Below are 22,787 nucleotides of genomic sequence, written 5' to 3'. Positions count from 1 at the left end.
ATAAATAATTACATTCAGGCAAAACTCACCAGCATCTGCAATTGGCACACAACCAAGATGAGTGCATACTCCCAAGACAATCAACCATTTGGAATTAGGGCACCGCTGGGCATCAGACTCTGGATCACGAAGTGAACCAACATCTACAGAACCTTCCTTGACTATCTCATCCTCTGTCCTGTAAATACCAACATGAATATTATTTACACATTAGTCTTCAATCTTCAATATCAGAGATTTCATGCCCTGTGTGTGTGCATCTACAAGCTCAGATTAATAACAAAATAGGAGTATCTTCTTTACACTACTCATTCCTCCAAGTCTGTAAATCACTGGAATAGATCTACAACTTAACTTCAGAATGAACTGCATGCTCAAAATTCTTCTTGGTCACAATCAGTGTCAGAGGATGGCTACCTGAACAGCTTCTGTTATAATTGCTGTTGCAGCCTTGAAGTGTTGTCATTATATGCCTACATTGTAGGTTGGGAGGTTTATAACAAGATTACTGCCCAAGCAATGGGCTTCAGACAAAAACAAGCACATCTGCCACAAAAATAATCTTCATTAAAATGAGACTACTAAATAGTAAATTCTTACAAATAATTACCAAGATCATAAACAATTCAGCAAAGATTGTATTACTACCTGGTCTCATTCACATTTAATAATCTGGCCTCAAATACAGAGAAAAGAGTATATCCTAGATCTAACCAAATCACCAACACAAAATTTATTGTCATTTGTGCTATTCTGAAGACTGATGAAGCCATTATACAAAGAGGGTGACATAACTGAATAACTGGGGCAGCTATCTGAAAATCATCTGGATGAAATGACTATGAACTAGAGGAAGATGATGTGACAACACACTTGAACATCTTACTAGGTTAGGAGAACCATGGGAATTTAAAAACTGAAAAGCCCCAAGCCATTCAGCAATGAGCACATCACTAGAAGCAAGAAAATCAGCAAGTAATGAGTTGACCACAGTGTCTGCAAACATGGGCCCAAAAGAGTGGTTACACAGTAATAGAAAAATATACAAGAAAAGAGAATACCCTAGTATGAATTCATGGAAAAGTATTTGAGAGGCAGCAAAAAAAATTTTCAGCTTCATGTTCTACAAACCAAGAGGCTGTCTCTAAGGTGAGGCAACTACAGGGGAAGCAATATGCAAAAATTAAGTGTTCCTAACATATAAATTATATTTGTCAGAGTAAAAAGAACAGCAATTAGATACGCATTCTAAAAGCAGACTCTCAGATAGTCTGCTCAAACATGTCGATGCGAATCACACAGTGGCAAGTATATCACAAGAATCAGTGATTGATGTTGGTGTCCTCAAGGATATGCACTTTTTATCAGTGGAAAAAGCTTCAATGGAAAAAGCTTTGATGGATGTAAATGCAGAAAGTAAAGGTCCTCAAAGCCATTATATGCAGACTGTGTTAACTTCACAAACAGAGTTAGTGGTCCTAGAAGTGTTTGATAAGATGGAAGGTTGGGGTGGAATGACAGGATGACAAGTAAGCAAAACCAAGCCTATGTATTGTATGGAATGTAACATGACATCATACAAGATGCTCAAGATTGTAAAATGCAATGGAGTGGGGAGATTATTGATGACAAAAATACAAAGGAAGAACAGATAGTGAAAAAGCAATGGAAAGAACCATGAGTTGAAGGGCAGAACTTATGAGTATATTATTATTACCACAGCAACATAATGGATTGTGAAGCTACCTCAAAGGTGTTAAATATGACATTACTTTTAGTTCATAAAATTATACCACTGGTAAAAATATGACATTACTTCTAGTTCATAAAATTATCCCACTGGTAAAAATATGACATTACTTCTAGTTCATAAAATTATTCCACTGGTAAACAGAACACTATGTACAGATTCAAGGCCTGTAATCTGCTTGAAGAGGATACAGTCAATGCCCGCCTATTTACGGTTCTGGATTTATGGCTCCACCTACTTGTGGATTTTTCTGAGGAATGTATATCCACATTATTCGCAGAAAATTTGCATATTCCTGAATTTTTCATAGAGAAATATTCTCTAATTACTGTATTTTCATATTTTCATGACTACATTTTTCATGATAAAACTATTAAAATAGGCAGGTATAAGCATTTTAAAAGGGGGTTTTTGTGTTTTGAACTATTAAAATAGGCAGTTATAAGCATTGTTAGAGGGGTGTCAAGTATGGTTCAAATTCTAGCTATTTGCAGGGGTTGTGGTCCCTATCCCCATTCAAATCCCGGGGTCAACTGTATGTATGCATTTAAAAATAAGAACTCCAATGTTGAAGATGTAGGCTACGAAAAACAAAACAATGAGATACATGGCTGAAGAGCACTGATAATATATGAGGACTATACAGAGGCTGTTAAAAACAAATGTCAAATGACTGGAATGTTTGGCCAAGTGATAAAGGAGTAATTACATTGTAAAGGTAAAAGATATGTGTAGGAAGACAAATACCTGCAGTAAGATCACAAAGATCAAGGAGAAAGAGATAAATATCAAAACAGGAATTAAGATAGCGAGTGCAAAAAAGATATGAGTGGAGAGCACAATAATTATGGAGATATAAGTTTGTCAGGAGTGAACTGACCATAGAAATTTAGTCCAAAGGCGTAAATGACCTATGAGGTCATTCAGCGCTGAAATGGAAATTGACAGTAAAAGGCTTGAAAGATGTAACAGGAGGAAAACCTCGCAGTTGCACTAAGAATCAATTGTTAGGAGAGGGTGGAAAGTAAGATGGAAGGAAGAGAACATGAAAGTAGGTACTGTACAGTAAAAAGAACGAAAGGGGTTGCAGCTAGGGGCCGATGGCACACTGCAAAGAACCTTAAGTAATGCCTTCAGTGCACTGCATGAGGTGTAGTGATGGCACTAACCCACTGCATGAGGTGTAGTGATGGCACTAATCCACTGCATGAAGTGTAGTGATGGCACTAACCCACTGCATGAGGTGTAGTGATGGCACTAACCCACTGCATGAGGTGTAGTGATGGCACTAACCCACTGCATGAGGTGTAGAGATGGCACTAACCCGTTGCACGGGGTCAGGAGTGAAGCATATATACTATTTCTTCTTGGTGGTATTCCAACACAATTGGTAACTTTCCTAAAGTCTTTTTTATATTAGGAGTTAATAAACAAAAAATCGAAAATTTTACATTTTTATCAATGTGCAATGTATTGAATTTTTTTTTTTTTTTGCAAAGGTTGATGTACCAGGAAATAAAGTACACTTATATAAATTAAGAATAGGGACTAATTCAATATGGTTGTCTTTAAATAAACAAACTGCCTACTTCTGCCTGAGATTGATCTATTACATCATCTTATCCAGATATGTATCTATCTGCTCAAGTACAAAAAACCCAGTTATCCACCGGTCTTTACAATTTTAACACTCATTTTTTAAAGGAAAACTTTGTCCCAAGACAAACATATCTCAAAAGCATATCAAAGCTGTATATTTTTAATAATTTGCATTTTCCTATACGTACATACAAACCTGCAGTCTTTACTACCTTCAGCAAAGGTTGATCAGGTCATTGAAGTTTGGTAACAAAGCAGTTAACTAGAAGCAGATGAGTGAAGACTGGGGATGCAGCATCACTCACCCCTTCAGCATCAGGGATGAAAGCAAGGTAGGTTTGAGGTGGGATTATGGTAAGAGACTCCAGATATGTGCATCTTGAAATCTGAGATGTTCTGGCAAAAGATACAATCTTCCATCTTTATATGGACTCTCACTTTGGCAGGAGGTTCTGTCCAAAGATCACGACAAGTGTTGATCTCCTAAGAAAAATTACACCTTTCTGGTCATAGGTATGACATTCCCAATCAAATAGGCGAGTAGGGGAGAGAGAACTCCTCCCATAGCCACCAGTACAGCCTGACATGTGTAGCACTGAGGATGACAGGGTCCTGTGCCAGACTATGGCCTGTTTGTACCCTTAAGAAATTACAAGAGCTTTTGGTTTCCCATGTGGGACAGGAAGATTAGTCTGGAAGGCAACATTCTGAAAAACCTATCATAAGGCTTAAGTCGGTAACGTTACACAATGAACTTTAAAGCCTAGTCTAGCCTACCTTAAGCTTAGAACACTTACACTAGTCTACAGGTGGGAAAAATTACTACCACAAAGCCTGTTTTATCAAAAAGGTTGAATATCTTACATAATTTACTGAACAATGTTCTATAAAAAAGAGAAACAGAATGGTAGCATGGTCATCTACCATTAGCATAGCCTGGGTAATCAGCAGGCTAAGCAACATACTCTTCTGTATCTGGCCTTCTGAATTTCACCGATGCCAAGGACTTCACAGCATCACCAATTAATTTGTTATCCTTTAAAATGGTCACGATCACCAACTGCAAAGTCTCAGTTCCCATGAGCTCGCCATTACAGGTTGCTGCCTTCATGCTTAGCAATTACCTATGGTTTCTCCTCTTCTCATGCACAGCAGGAGAAATGATGGGCATTTTGTAAACATGATGGATGTATAAAATGCAATGTACATACAGGAGGGTATCCAATAAATAGTAGTAACACAGATCACTAAAGCATATAGTTTGTGTAAAATGGCAACCACATGGCAAACTGGGAGATAAGGACTCCTGCTCCTGCCTGAGAAAAAAATCAAAATTAACATTAAGAATTCAGTTTTTACTGAAAATATACATCACAAAGAGGAAAACAGGAAGTCACATCTACCGATTGTCAAAACTCAGACTGGAAGCTATTTGTGAAACTAACCTGCATCTGGTAAGACCAGCAAATATATGGCTATTGGCTGTCATTTTCCGTTTCTCCACTGCCGCTTGACCTTATTCTTTAGAGAGAGTACAGACGAACATGGAAACGATTTGTTTTAATCTGCAAACTTGCTCGAAGTCATCGTGGTGTCTTGAAGAGACCACAAACACTCCAGCCACTTTCAAGAACAGGTCACCCCTAGAGGTACAGACTGGAGGAGGTGGTGGTCCATGTCCTTCCCTTTGATCCTAATAACCTTTCCTTATCCTCCTGAAGGGACCCTAGAAAAGGCAGTCTGCCATGGTTTTGCCACAACTTAGAATGTGGACTTGGCAACCTATTCCATGCTTCCAGCTTCAGAACAGAAAAAGTACCCTTCCACAAAAAGCTGTTCCTTCCCAAGGTTTTCATCAGTCCATAGCCTGATGAGTCCACCTGTAGCAGGCAAGTCTCAACATTCACCAGTGCATAATACTACTGCTGCTGCATCAAAGGATGAGAAAGAAGTTTAACAGAATGACTGGGGGAGTAGAATACCTTATGATCCCTACATCCACTCTGTCCACTGAGGACAAAGCCAAGGGAGTTATCCCCAAGGTCAGGAGCAGATGTGAGAGTAGTGGGAACAGCAAGAAAATCCATGACCACAGCACATTTGGACTTGGGGGTTAGGGAAGCCATGGTGTCCACAAAGACTAATCTAAAGGAAACCTAATACCTTCCCCAGCTCTACTGTTTCCTTGCAAAGTCTAGGAGTTGTACTATTAAGGGATGGGGAGGCAAATATTGAAGCAAGAATAGTTGGAAAGGCATTCACACCAGCAACAGCATCACATAGAGAGAGCATGCTGATCATCATCTAATCTGCAGGTGCCCTCCTCAGACCAACCAAGAGTGGTGGCCAGATGTCATCCTGTAAAAGCAGCTGGTTCACAAACCTCTGAGTTCTCCTCCTGGATTTATACATTTTCTAAGGACAAGCAGTGATGAACAAGATTCAACGATGCTGCAAAACAGCATGCACTCTCAACCTCCACAAATCATGAGCACAGAATGTGGGTTGATCACCAGAGGCATGTAAAACACATTCACTTGCATCAGGCACACTTGCTGAGCATTCTCCCTTAGGAAAGATTATTCATGCACCATTTTAACATAAAACACTGAGCACAACCTACAAACATGCCAATGCAATCAAACAAGGCAATTCACAAGTAAGCTCCAAGCTTCAATGACTGGACCAGCTTTTATTGAAGGTAATCCATAAAAAGACAGAGGTTTTCATCACTGTTCCAACAAACAAGTAATATTCTTAATAGTTAACTACAATATAATTCCTACACAATCTTTCTAAATTTTTCTTGAGGAAATTTAATCCACTAACATGATTACCTACAAATATGCTCTAACAAAATAAACCTATTAGCTACATAAAACCACGGACTCATCTGTTACTGTGAAAGTTGAATGCTTAGTGACATTATCCTTACCTGTGTCTGACAAAGAGTGGCTTACCACGCCACTGGAATGTAACCGATTTGCCTTCTGGGATCTCATCAGTCTTGATTTCAATCTTAGCTAAAGCCAACACATCAGCAGAAGCAGACATGGAGGAGATAAACTCAGTAACTACAGACTTTGCAGCATACATTCCAGAAACTGTGCCACCTGAAACAGCCGAGTGGATAAAATATTAAAATGTTTGGTGTGCCTTAATACCACTAATTAGTAAAAATACTGTAAATGCAATGGAACTAGCAAATATATTACACAAGAGAGAAAATCGTTAAACTCACCATTAGTTTTTAGCAATGCAGGCAAATACATAAAAAAATCCATGTACAACATTTCACGACATTAGTGCACCGAGATAACGGACTGTGGTATATCGTACTTACTGACATATCGGTGTGAAATGGAAATATCGATCTGAGGGTTTCCCCTTCAGATCGAGCACCATTTTTTTCAAACAAGGTGCTCTTAGTGGGTACACTCTCGCTACCAGCTTCCTTGCGTTATTGTTACTGTTCCTTTATTAACTAACATTGCTTTCAACTCTAAAATTTATGCTAAAGCTTGTACTGTACTGCAGTTTACATTAATAAACAGCTGTTTGCTGGTTAGTTACCATAGCTAACATACGTTTACTAAGCGTTGCATTACAGTTGTCTTGTTAAAAACTTGCTTATTTTCAATGTAATTCCAAAATAAAAATCAAATACATTTTTATTCATCCATCATGCAATGGAAAAGGTGTTCAGAAAGTACGCCACGAACTTCAAGCAGCAGATATTATAGCTGTGGCTAAAGAAATGAATAATGAGCAGATTCCAAAACAATTTGGAGGCAAAAGAAAAGCCTGAAACTAACAAAATCATACATACTTAATTTACTGCGTTTATAAATAAAGTATTACTGTAATTGCAATTTTAAATCCAAATTTGATCATTTACAAAAGAAACATCTCTCCAAATTAAGTTTGTAACTAATGACAAAGATGATGTCGGTAAAATGCGATCAGCTGATGATTTTAAGTAAACAAAACCAGAATGCAATGGCACATGATCGCTCTGCTCATATTTGTAATATGATAATAGGACAATAATACATGCAATATGATTACATACAGTACAACAATAGTCTCAATACAACTATTATTTGACTTTTGCAAATTGATATGTTGGTGTAACAATCTAACCAGGGCAATACAAGTCTATAAGTCTCTCTCTCTCTCTTTTCACCGACCAATATACTTATGATGATGCTCCATCCTCCACTAAAAATTCCTGTTTTTAGAATTCCGGATGAAGGATTGTCAACCTTTTACCGACATGAACCACCAAATCGAGACACAGCCAATTGTGATGTCATTTATCAGAACTATCTAGTAGACAAGTTGTTAAAACTTGCCAATTCTCAATGGTGGCTTCCGTAAGTAAAAAGGGATTTTGACGAAGGAAAATCTATTTCTGGAGAGGGGACCGTGGTCACCCGATGAAAAAGTCCATTCAGCACTTATTTCTAGGTAATTCCCGTTGTTAGATACCAGAGAAAGCTAAATGAAATGCTGGAGTTATTACTCCCCAGAGCGAGCTCCATCAGATGGAGTCGTATGGAAAAGGGTGAACTACAAAACACGGAACCTTATCCTATAGAGATCCCAAGGTCAAAAGTCCCATAGGGAGGTGCCACATAAAACCCATGTACCACCTGTGGACAGCACACAAAACACCGCTTAGTCGCATTCCATGAAAGCAGCGCCCACCAGAATGATGTTTACTATGGGAGGGACATGACACATGGTGGAGGTGGGTCATCAGACACGGTCCCCTCTCCAGAAATAGATTTTTCCTTCACAAAATCCCTTTTTCTGGATCGGGTCCCGTGTCAGCCGATGAAAATTTAACAGAGAAATAAACATAATTTTAAACTAAAAAGATAAAAATTTAGGGGAACAAAAGACCGAAGGGCCAAAAAGAAATTTTTCAATCACTAGTAACAATAACAATAATGTACAAAAGAAACTGATGTTAGCTTTAAAATTAACATGACAATGTGAAAAAGTACATAAACAAAATAACTATACAATATTGAAAACCTTATAACTTAAATGTGTCATTTAGACAAATACATGGATAACACAGCCAGGTGAGAAGTCAAGGCAAGCCTGACTGAAATGACCGTAAGGGGATAACTGAGGCAGTGGAGGAGGAAATGACTAGGAATCAGAAAGGGAACCAGAGGAGGGACAACGCCCTGCCGCGACTGCTGAGAATTTAAGAGCTTCTAAGGATTTCAAATAGTGACGCTTTTGAAAACCAAGGGTGACTTCCAAACCGTGTACCTGGTAAGATCCGTGAAATTCATGTAATGAAAGTAATTAATGGAGGTGGCCACAGCTCTGATATCATGAACTTTTGGGACTGAGTCAGGTTAGCCTGCTTGATAAAGTAAAGGATCTGCTGTCTAATAGCAGACATAGAGAGATTACCCCCTCCTTCCCTGATAAAGAGAGGCCCAGAAGAGATGTGAGAGGACCTGTCTAAATAAGCCTCAAAGTATGAACTGGACACAGGGACAGGTCTAGAGGCAGAGGAAGAATTTTCCAAGGACCACCTATGCTATGGATCTTCATTTTTGGCCAGGAAGGTAGGGTGAGGAATCAGCAAAACCTCCCCCGATGGAAGGAAGTCGACGTGGTTAGGTTCCCTAGAGAGTGCAGACAGCTCCGAAATTCTAGCACCCGAAGCCAGGCTAACTAAGAACAACGTTTTCCTCAACAAGGAAAGGTAGGGGCAGGATTGATTATCGATATCTGAGGCTAACTTCAACACGTCATTTAGAAACCAGGAAACCGTATGTGGACGGATTACTGGCCTCAGACGTACACATGCTTTAGGGATGGAAGAAAGTAAGGGTCTGTGAGGTCAATTTTGAAACCATACAAGAACATTTCTTTACGTAGAGCCGACTTTGACTGTAGTAACAGTACTAGCGGCTAAACCCTTCTCAAACAGTGATCTAAAAAAAGGAGATTGCTAAATTAATGGTCATTACTGTAGCCTCAGATTCTCTTAAAAAGAGTGCTAGTTTTTAATTGCTGAGTCGCACTGACGAAGAGTGGAGGCCCGCTTATCTGATTCTAAGAACATGGTATTGACAGGATCAACGTTAGCATCCCTTTGAGCCGCAAACTTCATAAAGTCCACAAAGCCAGGAATTTTGGATTTTTGAGGAAGCTGACACAGTCTGAGTTTGTACTACTTGTGTTAGTTTCTGGACTGGGGATTCGGATGTGGCGAAGTTTCAGTTCTAGTAGAAGAGGAAACCAGCTGCCTTTTGGCCAGTAGGGAGCCACTAGAGCTATTTGACCCTTGAACGTCCTCAGTTTGTGGAGGACTTTCAACAACAAGTTCACTGGAGGGAACAGATAGATCACCTTCCACCTGTTCCAATCCAATGACATTGCGTCCGTGAAAAGAGCTTGAGGGTCCAGGTTGGGAGCTACGAATGAGGGAGCTTGTTGTTGAGCTTGGCTGCAACAAATCTACCTCCAGACCCGAACTAGTTGGCAGATCCAATTGAACGAACCCCTGTCTAGGGACCACCCGACTGAGGGGAGTTGTCCTGGAGAGAGAATCTGCTACGACGCCCGACCCCTGCAAGATGGGTGGCAGATAGGTGCCACTTGTTCTGCAGGCCAAGGAGAAAAGTGCAATCATTACCTGGTTGATCCTGCTCGATTTGAACCTCTCCTGTTTATGCAGTGGACTACCGTGGCGCTGTCCAGAACCAGCCTTATGTGAATCTTCTTGGGGGAAGAAGCTTCTTCAAGGTAAGGAAGACCGCCATGGCCTCCAGAACATTTATATGGAACTGGATGGAACATGAGGGACCAAGTCCCCTGTACTTCTTGGTGTTGAGAATATCCTCCCACCCGCTAAGGAGGCGCCTGTGTGGATAACCAACGCCGGAGGAGGAAATTGAAGGGGACTGACTTGGACAGGCTCTTGACAGACCACCAAGGACGGAGTCGCTTCTTCAAGATGTGGGGAATCAGAGACACCTTGTCCCTGAGACTGATATTTGCCCGACCGCCCACACTCTGTTGATATCCTTCAGTTTCACTTTCAGCAACAGGTCTGTCACCGGTTAACTGAAGGGAGCCCAAGACTCGCTTCTTGGTCCGCCGAGAGGCCCTTTGGATTTGAGAAACTGTCTGGTTGTTTGGCTATCTCCTTCCTCTTGGGAGGAGGAAGAGAGAGCTTAGAGAATTCAGATCCCACTGGATTCCCAGCCATTGAAAAAACAACTGCTGGGAACCAGGCGGGACTTCTCCCTGTTTACACGTAAAGCCCAAGGATTCTAGAAAGTCGACCACCACGGATGTAACTCTCCGCATTCCTCGACGCTGGATGCCCAGATGATCCAGTCGCCGAGATACGCCGCCAGCGAATCCCTTGAGATCGGAGTTGCTGCACGACCGCGTCTGTCAACTTGGTAAAAATCCTTGGGGCTATGTTGAGGCCGTAAAGGCATCACCTTGAAGGAATATGCCTGCCTTCCGAGCCTGGAACCCCAGAAAGGGGGAGAACCTTCTCGCAACCGGACGTGATAATAGGCGCCGGAAAGATCTAGAGAGGTGGTTACGGCCCACGGGGCAGTAGGGTCCAGCTTGGGAGACAGTAAGCATCCCAAACTTGTCGCAACGAATGTAGGAATTCAGACGGGACAAGTCCAGAATTTACTCCGCTTGTTGAACCTTTCTTTGGAACACTGAAGAGCCTGCCTTGGAACTTCAGAGACCTCACTTTCCTTATAGCCTGTTTCTGTAGGAGATCCTCCACAAAGTCCTCGAGATCCTTGGTCGTAGCCTGATAAAACTTGACTGGTGGAGGGGATTGTCGATCCAACTCCAGCCTAGGCCCTTGAAACTATACCTGAGCCCAGGGACAGAAGGTCCACCGAGCTCGAAAATGATACAGCCTCCCGCCCACAGGATGTATGTCATCGGTCCTGTGATTGCTTTTCCCCTCTGGAACCTCTACCTCCCCTGTTCCTGGGACAGGAGCGGGGCCCCTTCCCCGAGAGGGCCACGGGGCTTATTGCCTCTGGTTGATTGTCATGAAATTTCCCCTGACTTTCATATGCAGGATTGAAAGCTGGGGAGGAGACATAGGAAGGAGCAGCCAAAGACTGATGTGCCGGGTTTACCAGGACATACTGAGGTGGAGGATGGGAGGAAGAGGTCGAAGGTTGACTTTGTAAAGGAACCTGACCAAGGACTGAGCTGGAAGACGTTTGAAGTGTTTAAATTTCTTACTGGACTTGGTGGGAGGGCTAGCAAGATCAGACTGTTTCCTTTATAGGCAGGCCCCAACGGGAACGGAGGCTTTGATTGACCCTAGCCGCCTCAGATAAGACTGCATCAACTTCTTCTTGTGGGAAAAGATTAGCACCCCAGATCGAACTCTTAAGAAGCTTATTAGGTTCATGCCGAACTGTGGCTGCTGAAAAGATGTGCTTCCCGCAGGCCAGTCGGGCAGTCATAAAGTCAAACAGACCTTGCTGAAAACTCGCCAAGAGAGATTTCACAAGACCTGGAACAATGGATCTTCTCTGTAAACCAAAGAAGTTGTTTTCCGCTTAAAACCAAAGAGTTCAAAGACCTGGCGAGCCTTTCCTTAGTATCAGCCTCTGTTTTCAAGAGCGACTCCGGGATCTTAGGAGCTGCTCACTGAACAGATCAGAGGCGCAGTCTGGGTCAAGCCGAGTCACCAGAACGTATTAGGGGCTCCCTTCCAGAAGTCAGTGCCTCCGGGAAGACGAAGCGATGTAGGGTCCGTCTCACGGAGATGAGGAAGGGGTTTACCTTCGAAGCAAGCCTGGCTAGTCAGGAGGCCACTGGAAGCGCAAGGGAGAAGGGGAGAACATCACTGAGAGTGAACATAGTGAACACTCCCTTAGCTGGTGTGAGCTTAGTGTTCTCCGCTTGCCACTCCGTATGGGTCCTCATCAAAGACGACTGGGCTTGGTCCCCAGGATAGATGACCGTCTCCTTAGGGACTTTATCAGACCTGTTCCAAACCTCTCCCTTCAGCCTGGCAAACCAGTGTAGGGAGATGTCAGGTCCGGAGGATAGAACTCTAACTCTTCCACTCTCCCTCGTGCCTAAAACCTCTATGGTAAGAGTACCCGCACTGGAGCATAAAGGGTGAGACGCCAGGATTCCTAGATCGAAGGGGAGGGAGAGTGGAAGGGTCAGGAACCGAATGCCTAGAACGTTGTTGAGATTCCACCTTCTTCGAAAGGGAGTGAAGAGAAGAAGCAAGACCAGACAGCTTACTGTCTACCCTCGGCCGATCTTCTCAAACCTCGTGGTCGATTCTTTCCAGGAACTGTTCAAGAACTGAAGTGTATCCAAGGAAGGAGGAGGGGGAACTACCTGACGTGATTGAGGCTCCGCCTGGGACCCGGAAGGGGAGGCTGTACTGTCGACGGAACGGGACTCGTTGTCCGCCGCCGGAGGGACCCCATATCGTTCTGCCGGAGTAGGTAAGGTTTTCTTTTTAAAGGACTTCACCTTCGGGCAATAGACCCAGACGTGCCTGAAAGGTATGAAGATTTAGAGAAGCCTTTAAAAGAAGCAACAGAGGAAGAAGGAGAGTTAAACAGTGAAGAACCTGCCTCACTTACCCCCTTACCTGCCTGATGCCTGGGATAATGCTCGAGACTCAAGGTCGGGATCGAGTTCCGCCGCCTTCCGGCGCGCCGCCAAAGCCGAACCGTCTGGAGAGGGCTGGGTCAACTCCCGAATCCCGGCAACCAACGGAGCAGCAACGCCGTCGGTGACAGAAGCTGTGATCCAAGCGCCGGGAAAAAGGACATTACAAATGTCCTTTCGAGTATGTAGGGATTGCCAGCTTTACGCTGCGCCCAAAGCCGCTTAACCCAGACTTTAAGGGCCTGAATCAAGAATCACGAGATTCTGGCGGTCAGCCTGCCGGAAGAAAAACATTATTGTCGTTTACCAAGGCGGAGGGAATCGATAAAATTATAAACATTATAGTTGGCTAAGAAGGAAAGATGCATGATTACCTACCAATCATCGATAGCCTGCTCGCAAAGAGCGAGCAAACATCACATCCGTCAGGGTGCCAAACAATAAGATCCCCAACGTGGACCGCACATCCGGAGTGAGACCGACAAACTTCTCGGGCCGCTGGCTGATGGAGGGCTGCGGAGCACCCTTCTTCTTGGCAGCGTACCACCTGTAAGAGTATGAGATTATGAGTACACTGTGTAAGGTGCCAGAGTAGTGTGCGGAGCAACACAGTATTAAACCAAGTCGTGAAACCAGCCGGAATGATCCGGGAGGTAACCTGGTAAAAACTCAAAACAAGCAAAAACAATAATAATAAATAAAGCAAACAAATTTACCGGAACTAGCCGGAGTAACATGCCTTAAAGTAAGTGACGGATACAAAGTGAAATGAAATGGGAAGGTTAAACTGTCCGAGAAAGCGTATTCCGGCAACTAAAAATAATATGAAACTAGCGATAACGGAAGACCGATAAACGCTTAGAACGGGCCGGAGCGGGAAGCAAGGAATGCGCTCCGATAGAAGACAGTAGTTAGCTAAGGTCAGGGAACGCTCAAGAGCCCAACACGAAGACAGTCAGGCGGAAAGCTCTAACTGGCAACGGAAGGGACTGAACCGGGTGTCGCGAATTAAACGACACGCCGGAGAAGACGATGAAGGGGAGGAATGGGAACCCGGAGGAAGAACCGAAAAGGAACGACCAGAGAGTGGGAATGCACAACCGGGCGTTCCTGCGGTGTCCTCCCGCCCGCACGCTGACTGAGTCGTTACCCAGCAAACGCGAGAGAAGCAGGAGAGGAACAGGACAACTCCTCCAAGGGGGAAACAGGGAGATAAACATGGCCAAAGATGGTGGACAGGAGAGGGGGAAGCTCTCCCGCCACTAACAGTCCCCGGAGGGAGAGAACAAAGGTAAAGTCACGGACTGCACCAAAGAGAGGCCAACCATGCAGAGGAAGGGGGCACAGGCTATAGGCTAGGAAAAGGATGGGTCAACATAACCAAAAACTAGAACTAACCTTAAGTAAATACCAAACTAGGGTAGGCTACATGAAGCCCCGCTATCCCAGCTTAACCAAGAGGCTCATTAGCCTACGCGAAAAGCCAAAACAGGGAGAGGGAAGCAACATGAGGTCCCCGCTATTCCAGCTTAACGAGAGGCTTATTAGCCACGCAGAAAGTCAAACAGGGGAAGGGAACATAAAGGAGAAGACCCTGGTAAAACTTAAGGAAAGCGCCGATGGAAAAACGAACACAAAACCCTAGAAGGGCATGTGAACGGAAAGAATGAACGACCATCCTCCCCCCCTTTTTATGGAAAAAGGGGGCAAAACCTAACGCCCCAAAAAGGAAAACCAAAGCTAACACCAACCCATAAAGAAAAATATCAATACAAAACAAGAGGAGGACCATACCCAACACGATGTGGACGTGAAGGGAAATGGTCACCCAAACAAAAGAAACATCCATGATAATCATCAAATATCAAATGCATCCGAACACTGGGTTAAAGTGGAAACAAAAAAACTTAAAAGTACAAATGTAAATAAAATTCCCAGAAGCTACGAGAAGGGAAGGGCAAAAATAAGGCATGTAAATGAATTGATAAAAGGCGAATAGGCTCGAGGGGGAAGCCCGACGCCTAAACACCAGCCCACAACTCGAAGCAAAGGGAAACAAACGTTAGTCAATCAAAATCACTAATTAGACCTCATGAAAAGGAAAATGCTCCTAAACACGAAGAGGAACCGTGAAAAAGATTGAAAAACAGGGCGACCCAAGATCACGAATCAGCGCATGGAGGTCACGTGAGGCCGTGAGAGGAGATCGAGACGGCGTTCTAAATCCCTTTAATTATTAAACTAAAGGGAAATAAGGAGCCTCAACGCCTCAACTAAAAACGAAACATTGGTACTCAACTTAGGTGACGAAAGACCTTGTGAGGAAGCCATAATGAGCGAAAATGCACAAGATTAAAAGCACAACGAAAACGTGTGAACGATGGTGCTTGCTGAAATGGAATGTGACTAGCGGTGTTTTGTGTGCTGTCCACGGGTGGTACATGGGTTTGTAACGGCACCTCCCTATGGGACTTTTGACCTTGGGATCTCTATAGGATAAGGTTCCGTGTTTTTTGTAGTTCACCCTTTTCCATACACGACTCCATCTGATGGAGCTCGCTCTGGGGTAGTAACTCCAGCATTTCATTTAGCTTTTCTGGTATCTAGCAACGGAATTACCTAGAAATAAGTGCTGAATGGACTTTTTCATCGGCTGACACGGGACCCGATCCAGAAATATAAATTTTTATTCATCCTTTATAAATCACAGGTGCACGTTATAGCCGAGGCTGAATAAAACGAATAAAGGGCAGGCTGTAAAACATATTGGAATAGCTAAAAGTGATGTCTGGAACTGGCGAAATCATACTTGCTGCTTATACAATAACACAATGCACAGGTTTTAAACCCAACTATTAATTTACAAGAAAATGTATCTCCGAATTATGTTTCTTCCAGCAAATAATGGCAATGAAGTTGTCTTTGGTACCAAGACCTCTGGTGGTCTTGTAATTTTTAATCAGCCGAGATATTGAGAATGTAAACAATATCAAATGCAAATGGCATACGATGGCAATGTTTATATTCTATAATACAGTAACAATATCATAATACTGTACATGCAAAATAAAGTAATTGATACAGCAAGCAAACCACCTTTAATTAAATCATCATTATTATAAAAAAATAGTTTGCAAATGATTACTTTTCTCCAGAAAATATTTCGGTTTTTGAAGCGTTCTGGTTTTTAGAATTACGGATAACAGATCGTAAACCTGTATAGATATTCTGCTGTTTACACCAATATTAATACAGTATTTTAAAATTAGTAAATCATTGTTATAAGAGTCCTAGGGGTGTATATATTTAAAAGTAACAGTTGTAGCAGGGTAATATAAGATGACTTTGGGTGTTTTGGGATGATGGTTTGGGGTATATTTTGTTTGAAATATTAAATTGTTTTAGTATGATAATTTAAGGTATATTTTTGTTTGAACTATTAAATTCAGCAGTGAACTGTTAAAATAGGCAGTTATAAGCATTTTAGTTCAAGGGGTACAGGGTATAAATAGACTTTATAGCAAAATATTTCATGTACATATTCAACTATATATACAGTATGAGTTTCTTTTATATCCCGGTAAGCTACTAGCTACAGTATATACTGTTATAAATTTTTGTCATACATTTTTATTTGCACACATTAAGCAATAAATATGGTTGCATTGTGAACTCAACATCCCTTTGGAATAAATCACACCAAATGGGTATTTAATTTGAGAAGTGCTTCTGCGTTGGCCCGGATTCAAACCATGGCCTGATTTAGAAACGACAAACAGTGATTTTGATCACTCAGCTATCAAGAATGAAAAAATTGACAAACTCAGTGGTACACATGCCTGTTGAAAGCACATTCATTATTTAGAATGTATAGTACCAACCCACCCCCACTATGAAAGCTGATCGGTAAGTTTGTAACACTTGGCAGTCATAAATTTTTGTCACTTATACACATGACATTTTATATTCACAAATATTGGTTCATATCAAATTCACTATACCATGGGAATAACTTACACCAAAGGTGAATTATAACTGGACAACTATGACCACCTGGCTATCAATCTAATGATAAATCAGAATAAACATGCAATCATATTAAAACTACTTTAAGACACCACTGATTGCCAGTACAGTACTTCCCTTCTAAATCCTTACCTCCTACTAGCATGTAAGTGAAAGCTGTTCTGAGTCTGCGATTCCTTAGACTTGGTGCGTGGATCCTGCACATCACTGCGCCGATATGTGGAAAAGTCTGGCACTTGAATGTCGGTGTGTGCATATCTCACTTGAGTTGTTACTATATTGAGAGAAAACAAGAGATACATTGTAAATAAACAGTGGATGTAAAATTTACCAAGTCAGTTTCCATTCAAGTCTATAATAATAATTAATCTTTACCCTATGCTCTTCCCGTCTCAACTCCTATCAGGTCTAGGTCTTCAACTAAACCCTTGCTCCATGATTTCATGAGCCTCCCTGGATGTCTTCATTCTGCTAATTCCATATCAACTACCTCTTTGACCAACGATAGAGACCGTTTAATTAAGTGAATAAACCATCTCTATGTTGGAATTTTTTTTTGAGGCCTCTTGATGATGCACTCTCCAGTAAGTCATAATTGTAATATGTCTATTGTCTGGCCAGAAATCTCAACATTTTATGGTAATGCCTTTTCAAAATTTCTTCCATATTCCCTGTAAGCGGTCATGGTTCTGTTGTATATGCTAGTACAGGCCTTGTATAAATATCATGTCTTTGCTCTCTCTAGTAACGGGCATTTTTATTTACCAGTAGTCTAATACAGTAATCTCTCTCCACTTCATTCATGATAAAGCCACTCACTGTTCCTCGACTTTTGCTTAACAGCCTGAATGTGCCCAAGGCAATCCTAATGTTCTACCTTTCCCAAGACCTGCCTATCTGTCAAAAATCCCCTGACAACCCATGACATCAGATATTATAATTGGTAAACAATACACAGTTCAACCCCACACCTTTCCCACAATAATATGGCCACTTTCTCAATTGTGCTTTTTTCTCCTCTGCTTCCTTTACAGTCACATAAGCTTTCTGTATTGTTTACACTGTCATAACTAACTTAAATGACCAACAGCCACATACATACTAGCTATTAATTACTGAATGACCCTGTTAAATCTGAGCTGCCTACTGCAAACACTGACAATGGTCATCAATACCAATGTAGTTAACTGGAGCTACTGATCAATCTGAGCACTTTTATTATAATAAATGGAAAAATTTTACAAGTTGTCCATATTGAAATCTGGGGATGGGATGTTCCACAAGGAAAAGCCTCCACTTGAACATACATAGTTTACTCTTATGTCTCAGCAACCTAAATATCACTCTTCACCAGGGTCCTGAGCCTCAAAAAAAAATGGGTAGCCTCTAAGAAGAAATTCCACCCATTACACCAGACTGTCAACAATGGCAAATTATTATCAACTGCAATAGTGTGTCACCAATCCCTCTGAATGCAAGCATTATCAAAACAAAATCTGCCAAAGGAAGCAGATGGGCACTGTCTCCACAATTACCCTTAAATTCACTGACACGGTATCCATAAAACATCCAACCCTGGCCCCGTTTTCTTTAGGTCCTGGGGACGATAAAAAGTTGGTCACAGTAAAACTGTTAATTGCAGGAAAGAATCCTACACTATATGGATATCTTCATGAACCAGAAAGACTGTAAAAGATTCCTAGCACAACACAACTGCTGCCAGTGTAATTTAAAACATTACATCGGTGAAAGGAAAAGGAAAATAAAATATAGGTGAAAGGCCACGCATTGGGACCTATAAGGTCAATCTGCACTAAAGGTTACGGTTTTAAAGACATAACAGGAGATAAACCTGGCAGTTACTCTACGAAACATTTGTTAGGAGAGGGTGGAAAGTACTATGTAAGAAAGAGTATGAACTGAGGTAGAGTAAAAGGAATGAAAGCAGTTGCAGCTAGGCCAGAGGGATGCTGCAAAGAACCTTAAGTAATGCTTTAACTGATGGTACTACCACCCAATGGCTAATAGTAATGACATAATTACAAAACAAAAGCCATACACACACACACAAAACTGCATACCACTGAAAATATTTGGTAATAGGTGCAAACATAAGACCAGCAAGTGTTTATGTTATAATTTCTGCATCAATCCAATATCTTTTTCAGTAACAAAGTAATGTACTGCAGTTATCCTGATCAGACCAAATGCTAATGCTATGGCAAGTGCATAGGCTTCAGTATACGTACTATTGTAGAGTATTTGTGTCCATCCCTGAACAAAATCTGCATTTAATGCTGGCAGAATTTACCTAGGCAGGTATGTAAAATATTACCACTCCATATCCTACATAATGTAAACTTCACATTTCTCTAGCCCAAATCATAACAATCACTTATTTTTAGAACCCTGTACATCCTGCTTTACAATTACTGTACCGTACTGTACTGGTTTGTTGGTAAATTTGTGCTGGTATAACTCTTTATCTGAGACATTAGCGCAGTGTCCCCACTCCAGGTAAATGGAAGTAAAATCCACATTGATATGCAATGACTAGAAAATTTAGTAAAATTTCACTAGCCACTGATGGCTTTATCAAACCTGGCTCATGAAAGCTTACTAAGTATATAATTTTTTGGACAGTGCATATCAGTATGAATTTTCCTTCCATATCTTGGAATGAACACATCCATAATTATATCATATAAAATAGTCTGGGGGCACTAACCTAATAAATCCTGACATAAGTATGCCTATATGCAGGTCCTTACTAAATAAAAGATTTTATCTCTTTAATATATATACCTTGCAGCACTAACATTAAAATTATCAAAATAGGATTTAGAAGTGTATAAAATTTAAGAGAAATTACTGCTAAATTCTAAATGCAAACACGAGCATGAATCGGACATTTTTGTGGAAGAAAATGTTCCCAAAAACAGGAACATAATTTGTCAAAAAAGAGCTCAGTCTAGCTGGCGAGACCATAACTAGGATGTTTCAAAATCAATCCCTGGACTGAGAAATATAAAAAATTTGCAGAGGGTATAAAAAATTGGCTAAGCTATAAGGGTTTAGAAAGATTTGTGCTTGTGCCTAAAACAAGTGATTCTAAGAGACCCTGGTCATTTTCATTTACAAACAACTTTTTACAGTGTCTGGCTATCCCCTTTCCCAAAATTTAACCAACTAAGCCTTTGGGTTTCCAATGAAAAACAAAATGGTAAATAAAATTCATGAAAAAAATTATATTTCAATAAATAGGCCATGCTGTACATCATGACCCTATTCAAACCTAACTCAACCTCACCCCTACGGCCTCCAACATAACCTTACCCTGAAAAACTTTTATTCTAGGTATATTTCGTTTCAAGGGGAAGCACTATATATATAAATGTATAGGTAATGGCACACACAAAAATATTGTTAATAAATATTTTTTTTTACTCAGAACACTGTATATAAAAAAGGTCCATATGATGCAGTACAAGATTTGAAAAATTTACCAAGATGAGAAATTTACCGTCTTTTCCTTATGCTTTTACTTTCATACCCAAGAGGTTAGTTCTAATCACAATATCTCTGTATATTCCTCTGATTATCTCACCTATAGTGCATTACCTACAAACATCCTATTTTACATTGCTTGGCCAAATTATTATAAAGTATTAATACAAGATATCTTTGTGTGGCCGTCTCCTTTACATTTACCAAAATATAGCCCCGACCCACAGTTCTGCACTCTACCTAATTTCTTTAACCTTCTATTCCAATACTGATAATTCCTCCATCTATGTTCACAACAAATTAGGATAGGCTACCCTAGATAGTAAGAAAATATATGACTCAGGCATTTAATGAGACACTAATTTACAATATATTAACCAGATATTTGATCCTATTGAACCAAAGGCTGAAAAAATATGGCGCATAGGTTACTTATTTTACTCAGGCTTAGGGTAGGATTACATATCAATCCTTTCAGTAGGATTACACATCAATACTTTTGGTACGATTACATGTCAGTGCTTTCTACTGTACATAGGCTGAGCTAATACGTAAGTTTAGTGTTCTCGTTCTAGACTGGCCGAGCTAACACACAAATTTATAGCTTTCGTTTTACATTCTACATTGGCCGCCCCAATAGACAAATATATGTAAGCCTAGTTTACATTTTAGTCTACAATGGGCGAGTTAACTGACAACTAGCCTAGGATATTTGGTTTTCGTTTTAGGCTACATTCTACATCTGCCGAGCTGGCAAATATATAGTTCCCCTTTCAGATTCTACATCTGCCGAGCTGGCAAATATATAGTTCCCCTTTCAGATTCTACATCTGCCGAGCTGGCAAATATATAGTTCCCCTTTCAGATTCTACATCTGCCGAGCTGGCAAATATATAGTTCCCCTTTTAGATTCTACATTGGCCGAGCTAAAAGCCAGATTTCAAGTTCTCGTTTCATTACGTAAGAAGAAAAGTTTGCAGTGCGTAGTTTGATAACCGAGCCGCGACCCAGAATCAGCTGATTGCACTTGGGGCCTACAATAACAAACATGGATCCTTGCCAAAAACCTACCCCAAAAGATAAAAGTTTAATATACTTTGGCTAGAATCGTAAAATATCTCATAAACCGTCATCCTATCTTACTTTTTATAGTTTTAAATGTAAGATATGCAATATACCTGCCACCCCACATCTCACTCTAGTCTGTCCGGTTGGACACTTCTTTTGCATAGCCGGAGCAGTGAGAACTAGAGGTGCCCTGTCCAATACATCTGCCGGGGCATGTACCACACCTGGAGCTGCATTCTTCAGGCCATTTGCAACCGCCTGCGCCGATCCTTTCAGGGCAGGGGAGAGCTGGCAAGAGCGTCCTATGTACGACAACATCGGTGGTTCCTTCGTCTAGACTGGACAATTCCCACTCGTCTAATCTACACTGAGTACACTCTCAATTGAGAAAGTGATTGCGTCATGAACCTACAGATGTCTCTGACGGCCGGCAAGTTATGACGTCATTGTGAGGATATCATTCGAATCTGTTTATTTTCGACTTTAAAGAATAATTATTTTACACCTTAAAAATAATAATACTTAAAAATGAATCATTTGCACGTATCAAATGCATTAATTTTGAGTTATTTTTATATTTTATGACCAATAAGAACAGATTTACTTTATAACTTTGGTATTATATTTTGTAAGAGCAGTATCGGACGCGATCCTCACTACAGCCTGTTTCACAATACTATGATTAAGCGACTATTTTTCGAGAAACTCCTCTCAGAATAGGACTATATACTTTTATGAGCTCCGCTATAGTCTTTGAAGCTTAAATGAGCGACGATATTTCATGTTATAACAATAATGTCTTTGTCTGTGACAAGTACGCATTCAGGTGTAGTCCTCCTGTGAATTTCAATTCATAAGAGAAAGGCATTTGACCTTTCATGGTATTCTACATGGATGTCTGAGAATTGGTTGTATATCCTGGGATACTGTCAAGCTCACATCAACAATTCTCCATTTATTCCGAACAGTGTAAATTCTATTTTTATCAAAAAAAATTGCCAATATACGCAATTTCTTCACAATTACCAGTCAATAAAGCATAAATGAGAAGGGCATATATTTTCACAGAAAACATATTACATAACTACTCTGGTGTCAGAATTAATTCAATTTTGATACAACATAACTCTCAAAGATACAGATCTAGAACAGTAAGTCATTAACATTC

General features: G+C 40.9%; 1 pseudogene; it reads right to left on the bottom strand.

The window, feature by feature from the left end:
- LOC136846056 (cytochrome b-c1 complex subunit Rieske, mitochondrial-like) overlaps window positions 1-22,034 on the bottom strand; it is a 30,975-nt pseudogene extending 8,941 nt beyond the window's left edge.
- Window positions 22,035-22,787: the final 753 nt, after the last annotated feature.

The sequence above is a fragment of the Macrobrachium rosenbergii genome, chromosome 2, assembly GCF_040412425.1.
Source record: "Macrobrachium rosenbergii isolate ZJJX-2024 chromosome 2, ASM4041242v1, whole genome shotgun sequence".
Taxonomy (NCBI): Eukaryota; Metazoa; Arthropoda; class Malacostraca; order Decapoda; family Palaemonidae; genus Macrobrachium; species Macrobrachium rosenbergii.
The sequence above is the reverse complement of the archived record's forward strand: the minus strand, read 5'-3'. Positions and strand labels throughout refer to the sequence as shown.